The sequence below is a fragment of the Lepus europaeus genome, chromosome 7, assembly GCF_033115175.1.
Source record: "Lepus europaeus isolate LE1 chromosome 7, mLepTim1.pri, whole genome shotgun sequence".
In the NCBI taxonomy this organism is placed as follows: Eukaryota; Metazoa; Chordata; class Mammalia; order Lagomorpha; family Leporidae; genus Lepus; species Lepus europaeus.
The window spans coordinates 104,708,545-104,733,013 of NC_084833.1; positions in this window are offsets into that span (position 1 = coordinate 104,708,545).

The window sequence follows — 24,469 nt, forward strand, 5'->3', positions numbered from 1 at the left end:
TTCATTCGGAAGATTCCAAGGGTCTTAGAAGCTCTGTGCCAGGAACTGAGGGTAAAGATCAAATATACATGTTTAATTATGTCACAATTATGTTCATAGATGGGCCAGGCTTCAAGTCTTCTATCTCTATTCACTGATGCTTCTCCCTCAACACACAGCTATTGCCTTATAGGCCCGTATTACCTACAACCAACTAAGGAGAAAGAAAGACTTCGTTAAAAGTGCAAAATATGAGCATAAGCCAAAACTGTAGTGGAGTTAAAGCCCTACTGAAAGGCGCCTACAGGATTTCCCCAGTGGTAAATATTCCCAGTGGGCAGACAAGACACATTATGCTTTGTCAGTCCCTCAGGTGGAGGAAGAGGAACCAGAGTGTGTGCACACATGGACCTGTGAGCAGCAGGCAGCTTGGCTGGAAGGAACACAACTGGAAGATGAGGAGTAAGGAGATCTGCTGAAGATAAACATGAATAGACCCATGGGAAACGGGCATAAAGCTCGCAGGCCTCTCTCTCATGCCCACCAGGGATGACCCTTACCAAAGAAGCTTTCAACAACCAGGTCGATTTGCCCCTGTGGAGTCAGCCAGCCTATGCCCTCCATCACCAGGGCCAGTACAATGACTTCAGGAACAGTAACAGTGGTCAAAGCTACACAGGTCTGAAAGCATAGGGTCTCTCTTGCCATGACTGATGTAGCTATTTCCACTGATGACCACCTGACGTGCCAGCAGCAGAGATACATGCTCAACTCTGAGTATGGCCAAACTTCTCAGCCAGTGCTCAGAGACACCCTGTTATGTGAGATCTCTCACATCCTGGAGGGTCAACCACAACTGACCCTCTGGATGTGCGTGCTTGCCTTCTGTCTTAGTACATTGCATGCAGCTGTAACAGAACACCACAGCCTGGGTCATTTACGGAGAACAGAAGGGTTTATCTGGCTCACATTCTGCACCAGCATTCCTCATGACCTCATCACTTTTTACAGCCCATTACTCCTAATACTGTCCCAATGGCAGTGAAAGTTCAGCATGAGAAATAGAGGGAACATCCAAACCACAGTACCTTTTTTTGCCTACAGTACTCCACTGACACTCGAGGGCCTACCAAATGACTGCTCTGTCACTATGGAATCACAAGCAACAAAGTAGACCCAAGCTCTCATTTATGACAAAGAAAAGTGTGCCAAGAGGCACGTGACCATGATCATAGGATCCACTGGTCTAACCAGATACCCCTCCACTCAGAAACAGCACATCCAGTTGAATAGTGGACTGGTCTGCTAAAGCTCTGGCTACAATTCAAGCCAAGGGTGAATACCCTGTGAACTGAGGTCCTGTTCTTTGAGATGTACTACGTGCACTGAAATAACAGGGGTGGAAGTAGCAGCGGTCACTTCTCAGGATACACATGCAAAATTTGTCCTTCTAACTCCACAACATTATAAGAAACCAGGCTAGAGGCCCTGGTACCCAGGGGCAGAATATGTGTGTCAGGGAACACAGTAAGAGTTATGGCTATTATCTGGCTACTTATGGTCATGTCAATGGACCAACAGCCCCCCAAAAAAAGTGTTAATTTAATGGCAGGAGAACTCCTCCCTGATTTTTTTAAAGATTTATTTATTTTTTTAAAAGTCAGAGTTACATAGAGAGAGAGAAGAAGAGGCAGAGAGAGAGAGGGGTCTTCCATCCATCCGCTGGTTCACTCCGCAATGGCTGGAGCTGTGCCAAAGCCAGGAGCCAGAAGCTTCCTCTGGGTCTTCCCACATAGATGCAGGGGCCCAAGGACTTGGACTATCTTCTACTGCTTTCCCAGGCCATAGCAGAGAGCCAGATTGGAAGTGGAGCAGCCGGGTCTCGAACTGGTGCCCATGTGGGATACTGGCACTGCAGACAGCAGCTTTACCTGCTATGCCACAGTGCCAGCCCCTCCTCCCTGATTTCTACTAGAAGTTGCCTCCTTGCTATACCAACAGGCAGGGAGGAGGTGTCCACAGGTATATTTATCACTTTGTGCTTTTATGCCCAGAGAGAATATTGAATATGCAATTACAGCAACCATAGCCCATCAAGGACTATTAAAGGCTTAGACCCTTCAAGGGTAGAAGGCTAGTGACTCTATAAAGATCAGTCTGAATATTTAGCTGAGGGTGAGCAAAATCTGGACTGGTTGATTGGGGAGGAAGGTGATAAACGTCATTCACAACTTTGGAACCAACTGAGGGCACAGGGGCAGTAGCTTGCTTTACTCACCTCTTGCTTTGACTCTTTCCAAAGATGGTGACAAGCCTTGACCTTGAAGGGAACTCTGAAAGATTGGACTTGTTTCTCCTCTTAGGGAGAAAAGAAGAATCATCTTTTATAAAAATGTGGGAGGGGCCAACTTAACAAAAGAGGAAAGCAGAAAACAGGAAGCAGAAGCAAATGCTGGGGTAGGATGGGTGATGCAGTAATGGGAGGTGTGCTGAGTCTTGTCTAAGGGCATGAGGAAGGGGAGCAGAAAGGAAGTCTCCAACCTAGGACTTCTCATTTGAAATGACAGACTTCCTCCCTTCATCCTGCTATGTACTCTACTGAGTAGGAGACACAGGGTGAGCCTCTGCTGATGTAAAGAAATATATTCCATGGTAGACGTTTGACCTAGCAGTCAAGATGCAAGTTAAAACATCCACATCTCACATGGGAGAGCCATGGACCAATGCCTCGCTTGGACTCCTGATTCCGATTTCCTGCTAATGCAGACCCTGGGAGGCAGCAGGGATGGATAATGTATTTGGGTCCCTGTCACCCAAGTGGGAGATCTGGATTGAGTTTCCAGCTCCTGGCTTTGCCTCAGGCCAACCCAGGGCTTATGTGGGCATTTGGGGGGAGCAAACCAGCAGATGGGGAACTCTCCTCTCTTTCTCTGCATTTCAAATAATAAAAATATAAAATAAAAATAAAAATATGTATATACCTGGTCACCCTGTAGGACTAATTTGAACTTGTCCTTAAGCACATGAATAACCTAAGAGTAACATTAGACAGCCAGAGTTAAGTACCAAGAAAATAATTATTCAGTCAGACAAAGCTATCAGAGTTCCTGAGAAAAATATACTTCCCCAAGGAAGGTCAGGTGGGCAGGCTCCACCTGTTGAGCTTGAACTTGAGTTTGGATTTATGATTACCCACTGTCTTAGAAGCACAGATGGAATAGGGCTTTCCTTACAAATGCAGTGGCCTTTGATTTGGGCATGACTCCTGTGCCAGCAATAAAATCAGGGTACATTTGTGTTCCATATGATGACAAAGGGCATCTAGTGCACATCAGATTCTTCACACCCGGACAATGTATAACAAATTCATTAGATGTCAGTCAGACTCGGTAGCTGCACCAGGGCTTGCTCAAGGGGCTTAGCTACAAACTAGCTGTGATGGCAGAGACAGGGAATATTCATGTTATCAGAAACATGAACATGAACTTCCTCTCACCAATGTTGACTTCCCTATCACTACTACTCAGTGCCTAAGCTGCCCAAAGCAGAAACCGGCACTAAGCTCCTACGTGGCACCATTTCCCAGGGGAGCAGCCAGTCACTCAGTGACAAGCTGATTACATTGGACCCCCCACTCCCATCATGGAGAGGGAAGAGAGAAGAGAATTTTCCTCACTGGAATAGACCTATTATTCTGGGTTATGGATTTGATACCCTTGTTTATAATGTTTTTGCTAGCAACATTATCTGTGGGCTTATAGGACATCTTATTCACTATCATGGTCTTCTTTACAACATTGCTTCTAATCAAGGAATTCATTTCTCAACAAAGGAAGTGTGGCAAATGGCGCAGGTCTCTAGAACTCACTCTTATTATATACTCCACAATCCAGAAACAACAGGTATAAAAGAATGGTGAAATTAGCTATTAAAGTCTCAGTTGTGGTTCCAGGTGGAAGACAGTCTTTGGAAATAATGGGGTTCTGTTGTACTGAATGCAGCATACACTTCGAACCAAACACCAATACTTGGCGCTATTTCTCCTGTAGCTAGAATAGATAGAACTCAAGAAGTGGAAGGAGGAGTGGATCCTCTCACCATTACACCTAGTACCACAGAATTTTTGCTACCACACTGCAACTTTGAGCTTTGCTAGTTTCGAAGTCTTGGTTCCCAAAGGGAGAAAGCCTTTACTAGCAAAAAACAAGCATTACAAATTGAGATTACTCTCTGCTTTTTTTAAAAAAAAAAGATTTCTTTATTTATCTGAAAGTCAGAGTTACACAGAGAGAGAGAAGAAGAGGAAGAGAGAGAGAGGTCTTCCATCTGCTGGTTCACTCCCCAACTGGCTGCAATGAGAGGAGCTGTACCAATCTGAAGCCAGGAGCCAGGAGCTTCTTCCGGGTTTTCCATGCAGGCGCAGGGGCCCAAGGCCACAGCAGAGAGCTGGATTGGAAGTGGAGCAGCCGGGACTCGAACCAGCGTCCATATGGGATGCCAGCACTGCAGGCAGCGGCTTTTTCCGCTATGCCACAGCACCAGCCTCTACACTGTTTTTTAGATCCCTGTGTTACTGGATCACCAGATAAGAAAAAGGGGATCACTCTACTATTACAGGTGATTGACCCCACCCCAACAGGAAATTTGATTGCAGGAACAATTATGTCTAAAGATTAGGGAATTCTCTGGGTATTTCACATTACTTCCACTCTCCATCATAAAAGTTCATAGAAACCACGGCAGCAGAAAATAGACAGGATCTCTAAGAATTCACACACATCAGAAATGAGCTTTGAGTCACCCCTCCAACTAAGTTTGACCAGCTGCTGTCTTAGAATTGGGCAGTAAAAACACAAAACAGTGGAAAAGGAAGCTTTTATACACACACACACACACACACACACAGGCACACACACACTTTATTACCAAGTATATCAACAATAGCAAGTAGGAATAGGAGGGGTCTTCAACAAGTTCATGAAAATACATATTATAAAAAAACTATGCATGGGTTTCAAAAAACATTGGCACCCATATACACTCATTTTCTAATTCTATTTTCCATGAACTTTTGAAGTCCCCTTATATTTATCTTATGCCCTCCTCTCCTTATTATATTATACCAGTTGTTGGGGATTGACTTTGCAAATTACTCTTTAAGTAAAAATATTCAGATGATGGAACTGTGACTACTTTTGAGAAGAGTTAACAGGACTTAGTAAGTGGACAGTGTGACTGCCTCCCCGCAATGAACACAATGACTGCTTAAAATCTAAATCTCAGGCCAGCATTGTGGCATAGCCACTGAAGCTGCTGCCTGCAACACCAGCATCCCATATAGGCACTGTTCATGTCCCGGCTGCTCTACTTCTGATCCAGCTTCCTGCTAATGGCCTAGGAAAAGCAGAGGAAGATGGCCCAAATGTTTCGATCCCTGCCACCCATATGAGAGACCTGGATGAAGCTCCATACTCCTGGACTTGGCCTCGCCCTGAACTGTCTATTACAGCCATCTGGGGAGTGAACCAGAGACTAGAAGACCTCTCTCTTGCTCTCTCTCTCTCTCTCTCTCTCCCCGTCTCCCCCCTCCACTCCCGTAATTCTGATTTTCAAAATAAATAAAGTAATGTTTTAAAACATTTGCATCTCCTCATTTGAGGAAAAGGATGAGAATGCCTTCCTTTTATCAAAGATGGTTACACCTTGAGGAGTAAAGGAAAAAATATACTTCCCCAAGGAAGGTCAGGTGGACAGGCTCTACCTGTTGAGCTTGAACTTGAGATTGGTTTTGGTTGTAGAGGTTCAAACGTGTGTAGAAAGGAGTGTATGGATGTTGAGTATCCAAAGGGGGAACCTACCAGACCACTGGCTCTTCTACTTGAACCCATCATTCTAAATTTTGCTTTATGATTCTGTAGCTTCTGCTCTGCTGCTGGCTCCCTGTCAGTCAAGGCTCTGTGGTCAAAGCTCCTGGAGGAGGACTGCAGAGCTGGAAGAGGAGTGAGAGACGTGGTCCTTCCGATTAGATGCCTGTTTTCTTCCCATGTCTGCCAGACTCATTTACCCAGTGATGTTAATTTGTTCCGTAGCAGCGATTGAATACAATGTACAGGTTCTCCAATACAGCTTCCTCTTGCTTTCTCAGGGAATCAGTTGCAGCCAGCTTGACCCTCTTCTCAGCCAAGCAGTTCCCCCTCCTCATAGGCTTGCTGTTCAGTCCCCTGGGGCCCTCAGCTCTTGGGATGGCAACTGCTTCTGAAGGCTGCTACTTCCATGATATCCAGTCTTCTCTGCCTTTTTAGTTAGTTAGCAAGCCTTTTTGATGTTTAACAGTCTTTTACATGAATTCTCTGTACTTAAGAAGTTCAAAATGCCTGGTGTGGCTTCTATTTCCTGATTAGACTCAGGCTAAAAGGAGGGTACTCGAAGAAATTTGGGGTGGGGGGGTGGGGGGGATAAAATGATGTTTATTTTGGTGCAAAATGTGTTTGAAATAGGTGCCTGGTTTTTTCTATAATAGGCACTTTTCACAAACTTTATGAAGACCCCTGGTGCATCTCTCCAGAGAAAATTATATAAGGAGTTAGCAGGATAAAGATAGAAGCCCCACTTCGACTCTGGCCTTCACCATGCCTTCTCTACAGTCTTACACAAATGTGAGCACAGCACATCCTACCTTGCCCTTTCTGCCCCAGCAACATCAGAATTGCCTGTAACTCCTCACAGGACATGTGGTTGCTGCTTCTACATTATCTGTTTCTTCTAGGAGTCATGATAAGACCCTCTTTTTGTACCATAGGTGATTACTGTAGGACAGAGCTGGAGACATCAGTTTGGTAAGACTGAACAGACCACCAAGAATTTGACTTTATGCTGTCAAGAAGATGGACTTGGAAAGATTTTAGGATGAAGAGCCATGTGGAAGCAGCAGCAGTTGAGGAGCTACATATAGAAGCCACACTGGAATGTTCTCTCAGCTCTAAATGTCCCTCTGCATCCTAACATTCTTGTTAAGGGCAGGGTGTCCCAAGAGCTATCCAGCTCCTCCTCTGCTCCCTATGCTAACAATGTTCCTCTGAGGGAAATCTCGCACCTTTCGCCACACAGAGGAGACATCCTCTCCCCCCATCATCACTACCACCATTGAGTTTTATAGACTTCCCAAAGTAGATGAGGACAGTTTGGCTACGGAAATGGAAGATTGAGAAATGAAAGGGTAGAGGCTATGAGAGACGCAGCTGGCAGAAAGAAATTGATGGAAAAGAAAGAAGCTCATAAAAGGAGAACACGAGATGGGCTTCCATGAGAATAGTGTGCTCTCATTAATAAGTCAACACAATGAAGCCACTTAGCAACTACAGAGCTAAATATAGACAGAGCAAAGCCTGCTCAGGCCTCCTCTTTTCAGTAGAAAGCTATACTCTTTATTTCAGAGTTAATTGGCAACTTGATACTAGGAACAATCAATGGGAATGAGAAGAATGTCAGCTGGGAACACCTTGCGCTTAATCTCCTTTACTGCATCATGAAAGAGAGAATGGTGAAACTCAAGAAAGGCTAACCTTGGGCCAAACACGGGATGGTTTATGGACTCCCTTTTTTAAGGACCACCAAGAACAGGAGGAGGAGCTTTTAGGTAAGCATACTTCCTAATCCCTTAGATCCCAGCCTTCTCATCCACTGAACAAATATTTAACTGAGTCAGGGCATGCTAAATGTTGGGCTCACAGTATTAAAAGAGCCAGTGTGCTTGTCTTCATGGAGTTTACAGTCCAGAAATGAAAGTGTGTACATAACACAAACTGTTAAGTGTCTTCAGAGACAAAGCATTAGAGAAATGTAAAAAAAAAAAAAAAAATCAAAAAAATCAAAAAAATCCCAACTGCAGTAGATAGGATAATGTGAAAATGTGGCATTTTATATGGGTTTGGAAATATAGGGGAAGAAGATGAGAGGCATTACAGGCATGAGAAGAGAAATCCAAAGGAAGAAAAACCTGGGGAATCTTGGGGTACAGGTGCAGAAGATAAATAGGATCATTGGAATAGGGCACAATGCAACAGATAGGGCCTTCACGCCTCTATCTTTACCTGCCGTGAGCTCTGCCCCAGGCTCACCCACTGCTCTAATTTTTCATCTCCTGCCACTTCCACCTCCTAACTCTGCACCCATAGGACCCTCAATGAGGATGGAGCAATGCAGGAGCAGCAGCACTCCCTTCCTCAAAGCAATGGCCAAAGATCAATGGCAGTAATGCAGAAAATTAATCCATATTCATTAAAATTGAATTGAGCAAATGATATTATACAAACTCCCTTGGAAATCTGTGAAAAGAGTTCAAGGGGAAGTTGTTTTAATGCATTACTGTCTACCAAGTTACAGCTTTAAGAAGCTCAGGCAAGGGGCCAGCACTGTGGTGTAGTAAGTTAAGCCTCCCTCTGTGGCACTGACAACCCATATGGATGCCAGTTTGAGTCTCAGCTGTTCCACTTCCAATCCAGATCCCTGCTAATAGCCTGGGAAAGCAGTGGAAGATGGCCCAAGTGCTTGGGCCCCTGCACCCACATAGGAAACCCAGAGGAAGCTCCTGTCTCCTGCCTTCAGATCAGCCCAGCTCTGGCCATTTGGGAAGTGAACCAATGGAATGAAGACCTCTCTCTCTCTCTCTCTCTCTCTCTGGGTGTTAACTCTGACTCTCAAATATATAGATAAATCTAAAAAAAGAAAAGAAAAAGCAGTAGCAGCTCAGGCAAAGCAGTGCCTGCTAATTTTCCAAAAAACACTTTAAAAGTCCTTTAAGAGCCACTCAGATGCAGATAGAAGAGGTATCTTCTTCCCCATGGATCCGGAGATCTAGGAAGTAGACTTGACTTGTAGGTCACCTGCAGTCCTAGAATCGTGCTTCCTGGACGCCTCCTTGACCACCTGAGGAGCCACAGATTTGCTTGAGGAACATCAGCCATGACCACTAGAAAATAGCCTGGGCTCCTGAAGTCCGTTTTCCTGGTCTCCTCTCCTGTTCCGTGGAGTCTCTGATCATTCTCAGACAGATCACAAAGCAAAAATAGACAGAGTCCCAAGGGAGCCTTGGGGCTGGCACTCTGGCATAGAGGGTAAAGCCACCGCCTGCAGTTTGGCATCCCATATGGTCACTGGTTCGAGTCCCGGCTGCTCCACTACTGATTCAGCTCTCTGCTATGGCCAGGGGAGCAGTAGAAGATGGCCCAAGTCCTTGGGTCCCACCCATGTGGAAGACCCAGAGGAAGCTCCTGGCTCCTGGCTTTGGATCAGCACAGCTCCGGCCATTGCAGCCAATTGGGGAGCTGAACCAGTGGATGGAAGACCTCTCTCTCTTTCTCTCTCTCTCTGCTTCTCCTTCTCTCTGTGTAACTCTGACTTTCAAATAAATAAATACTTTTCTTTTTTTAAAAAAAAAAGGGGAGCCTTATGCTAAGGCAGCTGTAAAACATGGAGAAAACTCAAAGGGAAAGGTGCAAGCGTGAGTGGTAAAGGTTCATGGAAGTGCAACCAAGGCCTGAGTTCAGGTTTTCACTTCAACGCCTCCTCGCAGTGGGACCTGGGCAAAATTCTTTTGCAGCTCATTTTCTTTATCTGTAAATAACTACTACTTCAACAGGATTTTATGAAGATTAATTAACACAATGCACAGTGAAAGTGATGTGCAAATTGTACACTGCTATTCGACGTTATTATATTGTCCTAAAGGATCAGAAACATTCTTCAGAGGCAGTTGTCTTCCTAATAGGATCTATTGATGGGTTCCATGTGGTCCACAAATGCCCTGAAGTTAGATATTTGCCAAATTGTCTATCTATGTATGGATGTGTGTTTTGAGGGAAAGGACGGTCTGTGGCTTTTAATAGATTTTTTAAGAGGATTGGAACCCAGTAGAGATTGAGATTTGAGAACCCCTGATAAAAAGGTACTGACGTCTCCCCACCTCTGTGCAGTTGGGAACTAGAGTCTTTTGTTTACTGTGACTGAAGACGTAATCAGACACTGCAAGAAGAAGCATCAGAGTCATGCAGGAACGATGCAAACTCTTGGCGTTCAGACTCAGGAATGGTCTGGAAGCAGGGGAGCGGTCTTAATGGCTTCTTGACCATTATTGCCAACCATTCTCCTAGGTCTCTGAGTTGCCCAAGTCCAGAAAACTATGCTCAGTTGGTGTAACCAGAGTCCTTTGGAGCACACTCTGAGACTTGCTCTTCAATTGCCATATGTGCTGATCCCTGGAGATGGGCAAAGAGGAAGCTCTGCCTCCATCTTACATTCTCCTTACTCTCTTTCCAACTGTCCATCCTGATGGCTAAAGGAGCCAGAGATTCTCAGATAGCCTCTTGCCCTCTCTGGAAGGGCTCAGTGGCTTCCATCTTCGGACATGCTGGGAGAATCCTGCCCAGGAATGGGGAGGGCATCTAGAGGCTTAGGGACAAGGTGGCATCACATCGTTTCTTCTAACCCAGACCTGCTGGACAACTCCTCCAAGGGCAGAGCCCTCATGGATGGGACCAGGCCCTAATAAAATGGAGGGAGTGGGTTAGCCCCTTTTCCGCCCCTTGTGAGGGCAGGGTGCTTGCCTTCTTAGGGACACATTAGCAAGACACTGTCGTGGCAGGAGAGAGACCAGGTCCTCAATAGACAAACTGGCCAGGCCCTGGATCATGAGAAATCAGCTTCTCTTGTTTTTTAATGACCCAGTCAGTGGTATTTTGTGATAGCAGCACAAGTGGATGGAGACAGGAGCTTAGATGATTGACCTCAAATTGCAAGGAAATGAGGCGGTCATTTGTTCTTTTTTTTTTTTTTTTTTGACAGGCAGAGTGGACAGTGAGAGAGAGAGACAGAGAGAAAGGTCTTCCTTTTTGCCGTTGGTTCACCCTCCAACGGCCACTGCGGCGGGCGCATCGTGCTGATCCGAAGCCAGGAGCCAGGCGCTTCTCCAAAGTCTCCCATGTGGGTGCAGGGCCCAAGCACTTGGGCCATCCTCCACTGCCTTCCCGGGCCATAGCAGAGAGCTGGCCTGGAAGAGGGGCCACCGGGATAGAATCCAGCGCCCCAACCGGGACTAGAACCCAGTGTGCCGGCACCGCAAGGGGTCATTTGTTCTTGAACTGCCTCTGAGAACCCCATCTCTCTCTTTCCCTAACAGGCTCCCAGGGTGGTTATTTTACAAACTCCCAGGTCAGGAGACCAAGACCTTCCTCCCAGTGTCTAATCCAAGTCCCATTACATGGTGTTTATGTGAAGTAGGGCAAATGATCCCTCCTCCCCAGGCTCAGTCACTTCCAGCTCTACCTTTCTGGCATTCCTAGGTCCCCACTACCTACTCTAGTGTCTCCTCTTCCTCTGGGATGTATATATCATTTTCTGGGAAACTGCCAAGCATTTGGGGAGGCAGAGTGGGCAGAAATGACCACAAAGCTAGAGGGAATGCTTACAGACTCCAACAACTATTCAACACAGATTTATTGAACATCTGTCATGTTCCAGGAACTCTGCAGGGCACACAGGAGAGATAGGCTCTGGCTGGCAAGTCACTTCTGAGAGCATAGGAGCCACCCATAAATCAGTTCCACAAACTTTCCCTACCTTTGTGGATGTATTCCAATCTATCTAATAGATAGCATGGCAATTTGTGTAAAGGACCTAGTCCCCTTCTGGACTGCAAATCCTTAAGGGCAAGGAGGGTTCACGCAAGTGTTCGGCTGCACTTGTTTGTTGAATTAACAACAGAGTTCACCCCCCGCCCCGTTATTATTTCTTGAGGTTCTGGAGAGCAAAGTTGCATAGGAAGAGAGCACTGAATATACACAAAGCTCTTCAAGATTTCTCCTCTCTTAAGCACACACACACATTCAGGCACACACACATTCAGACACACACATTCAGGCACACACACTCAGGAGACTCTCCGCTCCCTGCTGCTTCCTTGAAAAAGCAAGCTTCAAGAGACAATTAAATATTGATATCTGTACATCTTAGTATTTTCTTTTCAAATCTAAACAGCCCCAACAGGAGCCATTGCTGGTACTTATTTAACTCCTTAAAAACATCCTCCAGGGGTTTTATCATTTTAAAATTAAGTTGTTAAGAGTAGAGAAGATGCAACAGGCTGTGGGGTGGGAATGGGCTAATTTCCCTGAAATAGGCCTGGGGGAAGCTCCAGTCACTCTCTTAGATTCCACCCAGGAGGGCTAGCTCAACCAACTTCCCCTAGATCCTGGATCTAGGGCCCAGCCTCCCAGACTGCTCCTCTCCATGGCCTGGAAGAACAAAGGATGTGCGTTTGTCAGTTTTCCCCAAGAGGCTCTTGAGTGCCCTATGAAGTTATACAAATTGTCATTACATAAATGGTATCATCGCTGAAGACATTAACCCAGTGGGGTTATGGGACGGAAGCAAGCAGGTGCTGGCTGCTGGGCCCTCAGCTCTGCCCCAGCACCGAGAGCAGGCACAGTGCTTCCGGATCGGGCTGCAAACAGCCTCTCACTACGCTAGACAACTTCCCACCCATACAGGTCTCTGGCACCCACACACTCTTGCCTCTTCTCCCACAGTGAGTTCCAAAGTCAGGGCTAGAAGGAAAAGGGACAAAACTCTTTCCCAGCAAAGGGTTTGAGCTACAGGCAGATAAAGAAGCTTTCAAATGGCTAAACCTTAATCCCCCCTCCATTATTAAAACACGCTTTCACATCTCACACCCCAAATGGGCAGGACTCACCCTTGTGTTCTCCATCAGCTACAACCTAGGGCCTTTGACACAATAAATGTGGATGGAATTGAATTCCAAAATTATAGAACTGGGGCCGATGTTGTGGCACAGTATAGGCTATGGATACCAGTTCATGTCCCGGCTGCTCCTCTTCCAATCCACCTCTCAGCTTATGGCCTGGGAAAGCAGTAGAAGATGGCCCAAGTCCTTGGGCTCCGGTACCTTCTTGGGAGACTGGGAAGAAGCTCTTGGCTCCAGACTCTGATTTGGCTCAGCTCCATTTGTTGCAGCCATTTGGAGAGTGAACCAGAGAATGGAAGACTTTTCTCTCTGTCTACAGCTCTGCCTCTCAAATAAATAAATAAAATATTTACAAAAAACCCTTTGCAAAAAAAAAAATTTAGAACAGAAAAGCATTTTGAAGTCACTCAAGCACTCAGCAGAGAAGTTCTGATGGTGATTCCTGTGCTAGGCACTGGGTAAATTCTGCCAGGCACAAAGTAAACTCCAGCCTGGCTGAGTTCCTAGAACTTATAAGTAAATTATATCTTTAGGTAGCTTTTTTTTTATGGGAATAAGGTCCATAGTTTTCACCAGCTTCTTCACGGGGTCATGATCTCTCCCTAAAAAAAAGTTAACTGCTAACTGAATGGGAAGAACAGACATGACAACCAACAACCCACACAATGTGATGTGCCTCGAACAGAGATAAGCTTAAGATGCCTTGAGGACATAGAGGAGGGTCCAACTTGCAGCAGACTGAGCCCTGAAATCAGGATCGCTCCTTCCTAGGTTAGATGTTACCAGTCTCATTTCACTAATAAGGAAAATGCAGCCCAGAGAGGTGAGGCCACTTGTCCAAAGCCACACATCAGTAGAGCCAGCCTTGAAATCTATGTCTCCAATCCCAAGCTTGGCGCTCTCTTGGCCCCTGCCTCCCTGCAGCTGCCTCGGCACTTGAGGGCCTGGCCTGCACACCCCACCTGTTCTCCCAGGCAGGGGGACCCCTGCAATGGCCATCTGAATTCTGAACAGCTCTGGAGTGGGCTTTGCAGCGAGGCCTCCCTGTCCCTGGCGTGCACATCTTTGTGTGCTCAGCGGACTTTCTGGAGTCTATTTACCACATCTAAGACCAATTTCCTTCCCTTCAGTTGCTTTGAAGATAATTGAAGGTACTTGCATTGTGTGCCTGGGAATGTAAAAAGCCAGCTAATGCTGCAATCGATGCTTCCTGCTTAGTGTTGCCCCTCCGCCCGAGCCCGCCATGAGCAGCAGCTCACACAGCCTTCAAGGATGGCTTCGGCAGATCTTCCTGGCCAGCTGCTTTGTTCATCAAAAAGGGGCTGGGGGCTGCGGGGGCCCTCAGGATACTGGCAGGAGATTGAGTTGTTAAGTCTCCATGAAATATTTAGTAGCACCATTTCCAGGATTCAGTTGGTGCCTGGGGCTGGGGGAGGGGAGAGTACTTGCCTTGAGCTCCCCAGGCAGGGGCCCAGTTTAGCCTGTTCCAGCAGTCAGCACCCACCCATGCTGAGAAAGTTGAGGTAGGGACTGCCAAGAGGTGGTCTTCTAACTGGAGCTGCTTCCAGGGCAGGCCAGGACTGCCTCAGGAGTGCAGGAGGCCAAGCTCTACAAAACCTGTACTTGCAGCCTGTGAGAGGGCAGGAAACAAGGGTGCCCACCCCCGTGGAGAAAAGTCCCAGTGTGTCCATCCAGCCACACCTCTCCCAGGCCCTTTGGCTCTGCATTGGAGCGCAGCTTCTCATGAAGTTTAACAAAGATTTGCAGGGATGTGAGAGAAGGGATGAAAAAGATGGCATTTTCCCTGTTCCTCCCTCTAGACGATTCTGAGAACATAGCATCCAGCCTAGGGTCCTTTACACCATACCATAGTGACTTCCTCGCTCTTAAAAAATCACTGACTCCCAGCACCGGATGGGACATTGTCGACCACATGTTCACTAACATTGTTTGAACTCCTATAACCTACTATGATCAAGTACGTAGCAGGTCTTTTGTTCCATTCCACATTCAGTGTTTTTATCTCCACCTTGACTGGCCGATGTTTAAATGTCTTCATGGGTGAGGAGTACATCATCTCCTACAAATGCTGAGCAGCCTTGGTTAGAGACATCTCCCTTTCATCAAGCCCGAATCTCTTCCTTTTAGTTTCTATTTATAACCTTGTCCCTGGTCCCTGTATCCCTGTTGGGATATAGTTGGGATATCCTCCAAAGTCCCATGTATTGGGAGTTGGTCCCAAAGTCTTAGGTTAATGGTTAACTGATGGTCTTAGGTTAATGGTTAACTGATGGAAGCTGGAGCCTTGATCTAACTATGGCATCCGGGAGGCAGGTTCAGCAGGGGGTCTTTAGGTCATTAGGGGCTTGTCCTCAGAAGGCAGCTCCATGACAGGGTTGGTTATGTAAGCTGCGTTGGGGCTAGCTTCTCCCTCTGCTTCCTGGCTCACCAAATGATCCTCTCTCCACACATGTTCTCCCATGCTCCGGCCTCATCTAATAGTTAAACCACAGGGGCCCACCCCATCTAGGACTATGAACCTTCAAGCCCAGATAAACCCTCTTCCTTCCTAAGCGGCTTCTCTTAGATATTTCAGTTGAAGTCATGGAAGTTGACTGATACACGCATGATCGCCAAAGCCACAGTAGGGTCTTTCAGATATCTGAAAATGGCTTCCAGTTTCCTTCTACGCCAGCAGGAAGACCAAAATGTAATTAGTAATCTGAGCAGCAAGGCAGACTGAGCACTGCTAAACCTTCCTGATGTGAAGTAACCTAATCTTTTCTTAACTCTGCTCCTTCATATTTATTTGATTCCCTTTCTCCTGAATCTCTAATGTGGAGCAGTGATCACCAAACTCCCTTATGAAAGCAGGCTACAAGATTTTCGTTCTTGTCTCTGGGAAACTGATTTGTATCTCTCAGACAGATTCTCCTGCTAATAAAAACTTTTTTTTTTTTAAGTCTTAAAAATTATCAGAAAGGTACCAAAGCAGCCAGGACTTGTGAGTCAAAATCTCAAAAAAATGAGCTACCCTTGTGGCATAGTGGGTAAAGCTACCACCTGTGACTGGCATCCCATATGGGTGCTGGTTGGTGTCCCAGCTGCTCTACTTATTTTTTTTCTAAGATTTTTATTTATTTATTTGAGAGGCAGAGTTAGACAGTGAAAATGAGAGGAAACAGAGAGAAAGGTCTTTCCTCTGCCAGTTCACTCCCCAAAGGGCCACAACTGCCAGAGCTGAGCTGATCTGAGGACAGGAGCCAGGAGCTTCTTCCTGGTCTCCCACATGGGTGCAGGGACCCAAACACTTGGGCCATCTTCCACTACCTTCCCAGGCCATAGCAGACAGCTGGATCGGAAGAGGAGCAGCCAGGACAAGAACTGATGCTCATATGGGGTGCTGGTACCACAGGCAGAGGATTCACCTACTGCATCACAGCACCAGTCCCCCAACTGCTCTACTTCTGATCCAGCTCCTAGCTAATGGCCCGGGAAAAGGCAGCAGAAGATGGCCCAAGTACTTGAGCCCCTGCATCCACATGGGAGACCCAGATGAAGCTCCTGGCTCCTGAGTTTAGCCTGATCAAGCCCTGGCTATTGTGGCCATCTGGGGAGTGAACCCGTAGTTGGAAGATTTTCTCTCTCTCTCTCTCTCTCTCTCTCTCTCTCTCTCTCTCTCCCTCTCTCCCTCCCACCCTCCTTCTCTCTCTCTCTCCTCCCCTCTCTCTGTAACTCTTTCAAATAAATAAATACATCTTCTTAAAAATTTTCAAAATTTTTCAAAAAGAAGGGAAATGAATTAAGAAAACACTCAACATTCCTGACTGCTTCTCCCTTGGATTACTCAGAGTCAAATGCAGCAGCTCAGAGGTTGAGAAGGCAAGCATGAGACAGTAGCTAAGGGGCCAATATTGCAGAGTAGTGGATAAAAGCTGCTGCCTGCAACTCTGGCATCCCGTGTGGACACAGGTTCGAGATCTGGCTACTGCGCTTCCAATCCAGCTCTATCTACTGTGCCTGGGAAAGCAGCGGAAGACAGCCCAAATGCTTGGGCCCCTGCACCCATGTGGGAGATCCAGAAGAAGTGCCTACTCCTGGCTTAAGTCTGGCCCAGACTCAGCCATCACAGCCATTTGGGAAGTGAACCAGTGGATAGGTTTCCCTTCCTTCCTTCCTTCCTTCCTTCCTTCCTTCCTTCCTTCCTTCCTTCCTTCCTTCCTCTCTCTCTCTCTCTCTCTTCCTCTCTCTGTGTAACTCTTTCAAATAAATAGATAAATCTTAAAAAAAAAAAAAAGTAGCTAAGACACTATGAAGCTGAGTAGAGCTGTTCACAGTCCCATGAGGTTGAATGGACATGAAGAGGGGTTCAAAACTTCCAAGGTATCTAGTGTATAGGGGTTGAAATCCTGGAGAGAAAAGGTCAAAGATGTGGACCCCATAATCAATGTCGATTTCTCTGAAGGCATTTGTGCTTTATAATCAGCAGCCAAGGACCCAAGAAGCCTAACTATAAACTGGCTTTGAGACTGAGGGGTTCAAAAAGAGCACAGCAGTTGAAAGACCCAAAGCTGGCGGGGTCCTTGATAGCACCCTGGGGACCCAGAAATTCAGACTCCGGACACCGGCGATGCAAACAGCAAGAGGCGGTTTATTCACGTTTTGCGCAAAACGGACCCCTCCCTCCTGAGAGAGTGAGGTCCTGGACAAAGGTTACAGGCAGTATTTAAAGGCAAAAACCACAAAATTATCTTAAGCAAGTGAATACAGAGAGGAAGGGGGTTTTTGTTTACAGTAATTTCACTTATCTTAGTATACAGCATTCCTGCTTATCTCAGTACACATCAGTTTTACTTATCTTAACCATTGCACAAGCGGGGGGGGGGGGGGGGGGGGGGTTTCCAAACTGCTATTCCCTGTTATCTGCTAAGTTGCAGTTTCCCAGAAACTGACCTTTCTTTCTAACTGACCTTTCTTGAAACTTCCTAGTTTTTTAGCAGGTAAATTTTCAGAAGTCCTTCACAGTCTTACAGTGCTAGTGAGACAAAAATCAAAGACCTCCAAGAAGACCAGTAAATATTTTAGGCTTTCATTTGGGACTCATGAGGAACTAAAGCCAAAAAGTAAACAAGAGTAGGGAATATACTCACTTCCACAGGCTGGAGTGTGGTTTCAAACCAGGTGACCTGCCTCCACCCTAATTGAAAAATCATTCAGTGGGTACACCTTTTCATAACAAAATTACTAGGAACCAGGGACACAAAATCAAATCAGAACCAAAAATAAGGGCAGCTCCTAGTGAACAACCCTGACAATGGTCACGCCATTTTAACTACCCCAGCACTATCTTAGGGAACTCTAGTAAAACATTTCCTGAAATTGGGCCGAAACCATAAGTCAAGGGCAGGCAGCTGCGGTTTGAGATAACCGCGCTAGATAAAGGCATGGGAAGCACCCAACCACCCCTTATCTGTGGGTCCCGGCAGACGGCAAAAGTATGCAAGGTATTTTCTGCATGCCCCCACCCCATTGTCTTATTGAAACCCTGTAACCACTTTTTTTTTTCTGCTTCTGTATCCCACGCCCTGCTTGCTTAAGAAACTGCCTGCACTACCCCCTTCCCTAGCCCCTTACCCAGTAACCATTAACATATCCAATGGAATTGTAACACAACTAGATATGCTAATGTTGTGGTTTTAAGCTTTAAATACCCTGTAAAGCTGATGTTTGGGGCCACTCTCTCTGCACTACACTAGAGGGTGCTGCTGAGACGGCCCATTTGCAAATGAAATAAACTTTCCTCTTGCCTTTGCATCGATTGGAGTGGAGTCTGTGTTTCTGGGGTCCGGTCAATTCGTGGGACGCCTGCTTAAGGGGTCTTACACTAGAAGCAGATTAGAGCTAACCAAACATTGGTGTTTGCAGATAGAGGCTTTAAAATAATTACAGAATATCTTCAAGAAAATAGATCAAGAGTGGGAAATTTCAGCAAAAAGAAACTCAACCTGGAATCCATAAAAATAACCAAAATATAGCTCTAGAACTATAGATATATAATAACTAAGATCAGTCATTTCAGTTTAATAAGAAATTAAATGCTTCAGAAGGGGAGGAAGAGGCTTGATGATAGGTTGACAGACAACAATCAGACTGATAACGAGAGTATTTTTTAAAAGATGGAAATACAGAAAAGAATATATGAGACATATAGGACATGGTAACAACGTGTAATATATGTGTAGCCAGAGTCCCAGAAGAAAAGGAGAGGAAAACATGTGGCATAAAGAATATCTGAAGACAAAGTAGCTGATAATCTTTAAAAGACATCAAGCCATCTTCAGACTTCAAAGAAGAACAGGTGTATATCACAGCAAAACTATCGAAAATACAAAACCACTTGGAGTGGCCAGAGGAAAAAACCCACATTACTTTCCCTGAGTAACAATAAAACATGGATAACTTCTCAATAGAAACAGTAAAAGTGGTGAACGTTAATAATCTCCTATTTGTTATACTATATAGAAAATGCATGTTGCTGCTAAGAGACTGACCAAAGCCTATATAGTTAACATAATAATAGAAACAATAAGACATACTTTATTGATTCAAGGAAAAGAAAGAACAAAAGGAGAATTTAGTAGGAAATATATCGTATAGAAAAAGGAGTACAAATAGGAAATATAACATATATTCAAACACAAATATATCAGCATTACATAAAATATTAAATTCTACTGAAAATTATTAGACTATTGATAATTTTTGGATACCTATATTTATTTGTGTTATCCCTAAAATAAGCATAAGGTTTCTAACTTGGAGCAGACTTATTGTAACTATAACTACATCCATTTGCCACACCCAGTTCTTCCCCATAAGAGTGAAGCAATGACATCCACATGATTAGTCCTCTGCAAGAAAAACTTGTTTCTGGCAACACAGGAGAGGAATCCAAGAATTATGAGTCTGGATGTTTTTGTAAGAACTTCTATACAGCTGCCTTCTGTTTTCTTTCTAATGCATACAAATTTTCTCAGGGAAGAGAAAGGAGAAAGTCCCTATACTCTGAAACGCAAGTATTTGGCTCTGGGCAAGGTAAGTTTACTTACCCTTTGAATGGGAGCAGATGGCTTCATTATGAAGGAGAAAGTGGTTTCAGGTCTATCATCTCTGGAATGTGAGCAGCAAATGTGTTTGGGTGAAAGACATTCTCCATTATTATAGCATGTCAATTTCCTTTGCTCAGAAAGCTCTAACCATGCAGAAACATGAAAATATTCATATTGCTTTCCAACAACTATGATGAAAGAAAACAACTATGTGCTGCTTAAAAGTGATGCATCTCAAATGTAAGACCACAGAAAGGGTTAGAGAAAAAAAAGATATACTGTGCAAACAGTAACCAATGAAAGATAGTGTGGCTACACTTATGTGGAAGTAGACTTTGAGGCGAGGAGAATCAGAGACAAAAAAGATGTTTTAGAATGACAAAAGAATCAGTCCACTGGGAAGATGTAAAAATTCTGAATTTGCACATACTTCATAACATGACCTCAAAATGCAAAAAACAAAATTTGAAACAAAGACAAACAAATAATTTCACACATTTTCCTCAGTAACTGGTAGAAAGAGCACACAAAAATATAAAGAATATAAAAGATTTCAGGAAATATTTTAAAAACCTTAACTAATTAAAATATGTTAAAACACCACACTTAATATCCACTTGGAGCCAACATAGAGTAGCTGGTACCAGATATACCCTCCAATATAAAACAACCATTTTATAAAAATTTCATTTGCTTACTTACAAAATAATGGTCATTAAAACTTTGTACAACAGGCAACAGAGAACAATGACTCCCGAGAGATGGGAAATAAAAGGGAATGAGCTCTGTGATGGTTTATCACCTAAATGAAGTTTCCAGGCTGTGGTGCAAAGAGGAGAAACCCAGTGGTTTCCCTGAACTGAGAAGGTTGATCTAAGAGTCTGGGAAAGCCAGCGTGCTTGGCATTCCCTCATACCCCAGTTCACTGTACCTAGCTTACTATTTTTTCAGTCTATTTTTATCTTTGTGGTTCATTTTGAATAGTTTCTCCTGCAATGTCATCAGCACCACTAATCCTTTCTTGTACAATATCTATACATCCCATCCAGTGTATTTTTCATATCAAACATTGTAGTTTTCAACTCTGGAAATTTAAATTGCACCTTTTTCTACATCTTTCATGTCTCTACTTATACATAGTACAGTTCAATCCTACCCTAAGCTTTTTGAAAATGTGGATTACAATTATAACAAATGATTTCAACTGTACAACTGTCCTTTTCTACTAATTCTACCATCTGGATCGGTTTTGATTGATTTTTCTCCTCATTATGGGTACAGTTGTATTGTTTTTTACATACTTGATGATGTTTTATAGAATGCCAATAATTATAAATTTTATCCTATTGAAAACTGGATATTTTTAAATTTCTATAAATACTCTTTGGCTTTGTTCTGGTGTGAGGAGTCAGACAGACTGATAGGCAGTCAGGTTGGTTCCAGTGGAAATATAGGGTAAAAAATGCTTCCTTCCCCCTAAAAGTTATCTTTGACAAGGTCAAAGTCCTCTTTCCCACTCCATGGGAGCTTCCACTCTTATCATGAGAATAGCAAGGGAGTGGTGACTCCACCCTACTGAGCTCCCAGTTTACTGTAAAACAAGTTAGATATTCCACCATCTGATGGCTCCTTTGTTTTATCATGAGCAAGCCAGACAGGGTAAAAGATTGCAAACCAGGTCTTTTGATGGATTTTGTCCCTGCCTTGTAACTGAATGTTAACCTGATTGCCAAGTTTTTTTCCTCCACAATTGTGCTTTTTTTTTTTTTAACTTTTATTTAATGAATAGAAATTTCCAGTGTACAGCTTATGGATTACAATGGCTTCCCCCTCCCATAACTTCCCTCCCACCCGCAACCCTCCCCTCTCCCGCTCCCTCTCCCCTTCCATTTGCATCAAGATTCATTTTCAATTCTCTTTATATACAGAAGATCAATTTAGTATAAAGATTTCAACAGTTTGCACCCACATAGAAACACAAAGTGAAACATACTGTTTGAGTACTAGTTATAGCATTAAATTACAATGTACAGCACATTAAGGACAGAGATCCCGCATGAGGAGCAACTGCACAGTGGCTCCTGTTGTTGACCCAACAAATTGACACTCTAGTTTATGGCGCCAGTAACCACCCTAGGCTGTCGTCATGAGTTGCCAAGGCTATGGAGGCCTTCCAAGTTTACCGACTCTGATCATATTTAGACAAGGTCATAAAAGACAGAGTGAGGATAGTAACCAATGATCCTAAGAGTGGCATTTACCAGGTTTGAACAATTATACAGCATTAAGTGGGGAAGAGGACCATCAGTACACACAGGTTGGGAGTAGAGCCATTAGTGGTAGAGTAGAGGTTATGCTTACAAAGGAATGAGTCCCAAGTGCACTAGACAGGGCCTAGAACAAAGGACAGAGTCATTATTAGAGGAGCTAAGAAAGGTGCTGTCTAAGCTACAAGTAATTTTTCTGATTGAGAGGCAAACAGAACCTGATAGAAGGGGCTTGATAATAATCTGGTGGGCTTTAGGCCTTGTAAATTCAGAGGCCCAGACCTATCTATCTCTTCACATGGGGTATATCCTAAGGGAGGTGTGAACCTCCTGGGGGAAGGCACTCTGTTGACTTTCATTACTTGGCTGGCCTGGGAGGAGAGCTGGCCAGGTAAAGGCAAGGGGCATCTCTAACAAGAAATGTACAGTTCTGCCTGCAATGTTGCTGACCCTACTTGACCATACCCTCAGCTGCAGTGGTCACTTTGGAAGTTGGGCTGAGTGAAGGGCTTTTCAGCTTAGAGCCAATAAGATCTGTGGCTCTGACCTGGGCATCCTTCGACTCCAGGGCAGGTCCATTTCCAGTGATCCAACTCTTGGCAGAGCTGCCAGGGCTCTTCACAAGCTGACTTCTGCTGAAGCCCAGGCTTACCACATTGAACGCCACTGCAGTGGACTGACCTGTTGGGTCTGCTTGAGGGCAGATCACTGTACAGATCAGCCATTAATAGGCCTGCCACCCATTGCTTCTGATGCCGAGCTTTCTTTTCCTCCTGGTTTGTGTTAAAGCAGACCAGAGGATGCAAGTCAAGGGAGTGCCCAAGTAACATCTCTAATCTTCGGTGGCCTGAACTACAAGTCTATAGTCACAGGCATGTTCTGTAGTAGTTTTTCTAAGGTAGACAATGCCCATGAGGAAAATTATATTCTCACTTTAAAACTTTCTTTCCCTTTGGTCTGAAAGGGAGGTTTTTTCTACTTACTGTATACTTCACTGATGGCGAAGTGAATCTAGCTATGAGATTATTATTTAAGTTCTTGTTTTGGCTATACTATTACAGAAAAATGTTAGCCATCTCTTTTATAAGGTCTAAAGATTAAATTGTGCATCCTACAGATTCCTTCATAATAGAATTAGTTTCCTACCTTGAAGAGAATAGAGAAATGAAAGAACAAGTTGGGCTTAGAATAGAGAAATGAGGGAGCAAGTCCTAGATCGCTTGCTGACAATAGCAATATCACATGAATACTTAGCAAACCGTTTCAACCATTAGATAACAACTTAAGAAAACATTTACCAGAAGGTCCAATGCCTTCTATAAATTTTAAGAATCATGTATTTGAAAACACCTCTTAAATATCTAACATGGTGTAGTTTGTTTAGCCAGTAAACTTAAGCACAACCATCTAAAATGTTTTTAGTTTCTTTCTACCAACACGTTTAAAACATATGATACACAGATTCAGGTCACTCAAATTAAAATGTATCTTTGATTGATTTTAGCAGCTTAAATTTATGGACAATCTTATCTATAAGCCATTTAAAATAAAACTCTTAATAAAATTTCCCCATGTGGACATACAATATGTACACACATATAATATAGCATAATAGACCAATATAGCAATTTTAATAATAGCTTTTAAAATCTTTAACTCTTTTTGTAGATTGCCAATTGATTTGAATTGCTTTTTCTTTTTAGTAACCTCAGTTAACCATACTTTCTCTCAGTTGGTACTGTTAATACATTACCCCACTACCACCAGCCCCTTCAGGTTTTGCCTTTCTTAGAGACCCCTTACATGCTACTCTGGCTGGAGGTCTCAGACTCTAACACATCTTGCTTTTAAATCTTGCTTGTCCGCTTGGAAGTTCTTCTTCCATGTGAGACAAAAAATTGAGGTAAAATTTTCTCTGCTGCCATTTCACTGGTAACACTGGGATACGGTTACATCATTTGGAAACAAATTTGCCCTTCTGAAGCTTGCTTTTTTTTTTTTTTTTGACAGGCAGAGTTAGAGAGAGAGAGACAGAAAGAAAGGACTTCCTTCCATTGGTTCACCCCCCCAAATGGCCACTATGGCCAGCGTGCTGCTAGGTAAAGCTAGGGCATCATTTTTACCAGAGTTAATATTTCTCAATAAGGCAAAAATCCACGGGGTTGAGTCCTTGATGATTCTGGAATTATGGTTTATACTCTATATAATAGGCAAATTCTTAGTCATATGTGAGTGCCAAAGATTGTTCCACATCTAATAAGTCAACAAAAGTAATAAAGTGGAATTATATAAAAATATTCCATGCAAATAATTGTAGTCATCTTAGGCAAGTCTAATACAACAATATATTTTTAGAA